This window comes from Neocloeon triangulifer, unplaced genomic scaffold, assembly GCF_031216515.1.
Source record: "Neocloeon triangulifer isolate White Clay Creek 2 clone unplaced genomic scaffold, ASM3121651v1 ptg000024l, whole genome shotgun sequence".
NCBI classification, from domain to species: Eukaryota; Metazoa; Arthropoda; class Insecta; order Ephemeroptera; family Baetidae; genus Neocloeon; species Neocloeon triangulifer.
In genome coordinates, this window is record NW_026775563.1 from 72501 (window position 1) to 75270 (window position 2770).

Consider the following 2770-nt stretch of genomic DNA (forward strand, 5'->3'; position numbering starts at 1 on the left):
TCCGACCTCGGGGACGTCACGGCGTTTCCCCTCGGGCTCATCAATACCCGCGTTACCGATCAATCGTGGAAGGCTTTCTTCGCGCGTCCTCAACGACACCACTCACGTGTTCGACATTACCGACGCCGCTCCACCAGTCAACATATAACCGAATGCATCGCACGTCCTGGCGAAGAGCACACGAATCGCGAGCAATCTGACGGCACCCGTGGCGCGGCCGGCCGAGCAGGAGGCGACCGCATTTCTGCCTCTCCCGCGCGAGGCACGAGCTCGCGCGCACGGTCGGCCGGCGCGGCCCCTTCGGGTGACCCGCTGCTACTCGTGCTCTGCTAACAGTGCGGCCGGAGATGTCGAATTACGGACTTGTAATATTTTTGCGTGCTCCGCCAACAGTGCGGCCGGAGATGTCGGTGTACGGACTTGTAATATTTTCGCGTGCTCCGCCAACAGTGCGGCCGGAGATGTCGGTGTACGGACTTGTAATATTTTCGCGTGCTCCGCCAACAGTGCGGCCGGAGATGTCGGTGTACGGACTTGTAATATTTTCGCGTGCTCCGCCAACAGTGCGGCCGGAGATGTCGGTGTACGGACTTGTAATATTTTCGCGTGCTCCGCCAACAGTGCGGCCGGAGATGTCGGTGTACGGACTTGTAATATTTTCGCGTGCTCCGCCAACAGTGCGGCCGGAGATGTCGGTGTACGGACTTGTAATATTTTCGCGTGCTCCGCCAACAGTGCGGCCGGAGATGTCGGTGTACGGACTTGTAATATTTTCGCGTGCTCCGCCAACAGTGCGGCCGGAGATGTCGGTGTACGGACTTGTGATATTTTCGCGTGCTCCGCCAACAGTGCGGCCGGAGATGTCGGTGTACGGACTTGTAATATTTTCGCGTGCTCCGCCAACAGTGCGGCCGGAGATGTCGATGTACGGACTTGTGATATTTTCGCGTGCTCCGCCAGCCGTGCGGCCGGAGATGTCCGAAACGACTTGTGGTGTTGCATAAAATGATTTTTTGCGTCTTGTTTATGACGTCAAGTTTGGTGCACTAATAACGCCCTTTGCACGTGAAAACAGGAATCATTGGAGTTGAGGAGCGATTGCAGCTCAACATGATTCCTATATGACACATTCAACGTTGCATGGTAATGGCGCACCCTATTCAAGAGAAAAATTGTTTTCGTGTGATGAGCATCATTCGTGAGCTGCCAGATCACACGAGCCTTTGCTGCGGTGATTTGTGTATTCATTTGTGATTTATGGAATGCGTTTCAGCTGTCTGAATGAAAATATTAGTTAATAATGTCTTCAAAAATAGTTAGATGCAATCTTACTTCAAAAAATATAAATGGTCACTGCGAGGAATTTGACAGTGTTGTTAACGAGAATAAATAAGATCAACGAGGAGGCCACGTTACCTCTTGTCGTAAGAGGAAGACAGTACAATGTAGGCCATGTCAAAACTAACATTGACACGCGTTAAGTAAATAGCGATATAGAGTGCTAGCGACGTGAATGATGGAAATAATAATATTAACTGGCATCATGTATTTCAGAACTGTTTTGTGTATTCTGCCTTTGTATTTCCATTGTAATTCTCTCTTCTTTGTAAGCAATGAGATTAACAACACTGAATTTTTGGATGATTCACTTGGGTAGAGAATGCCCCCGGTGATGCATTAATAAACATGATTTTATACAAAATTTAATCAAGATAACACGTGTGAATTGCATGAAAATCAAAGTTGCTGTGCCACATCAGTGTTTCATCTCTGCTGATTGTGATACCCTCTCTGCCCGTTCTTTGTGACTAGAGTAGAATGAACAATCGCAGTAAAGTCAGCTTTTGCTCTGTGGGTTTTTCGAAAATTGGCAATATGCCGGATGTGCATGGTTTTGGCAGCGGGATAAGCTTGCGAGCCGTGAAATTATCTTGAGAAATAAGTACATCGACCTCATAAATAAAGATGTTATTTCCGCTCGCAAATTGTACACGAAATAGAACTTTGGACGTGAATTTGAAAAGTTAAGGGGTGTTTGAAATTATATTTTGAAACAACAATATTTAAACGTGGTACATCCCTTGGCAGAGGATGAGATGACCAAAAGATTTTTCATTCAGTTTTGCACACCTCGTGAATTTTGTGCTTCTCTACAAGGAGCCGAAACGTGAATACCAGATTAGATAGATTTCATTGAACAATATACGAACGGAAGAAAACCCCCACTATACATGAACATGCGACGTAAAGTTCTACTCGCCACATGTGACCGTCAAATTTTTCCACTATTATTTTCCTAGTTTCAAATGTTTTGAAATGAAATTTTAAGATCACTTGGATTTGCTTACTGTTTCTGAAGTCGCTGCGTAGCGGAGATGTTAGGAATTACAGTAAAATTCATGAAGGGCGCTTTATTGTAGGGATGAAGTTATATGCGATTTCATGAACATCAATCGGAAAAGAAAGGATTTGTTTCCCATATTAGGGAATATTATGAAGAATGCATGCATACATTAACATACAAGATTTGAAATCCGATTACGTACATTAGGATGGAATAGTATTGCAATGAAAGGAACGTTTAACGTAACGGTGCACTTCAATAATCTTTTATAATTCAAATATTTGTTATAAATATTTTAAATTGTCAACGCAGGAAGAATTTAATGAGAGGTTGAAATTAAATAAACACGAATGCATTAAATAATGCATAGCACACTTTATAAATTTTAAGATGTAATATAAGACACTCCAAGTGATACAAATCGAC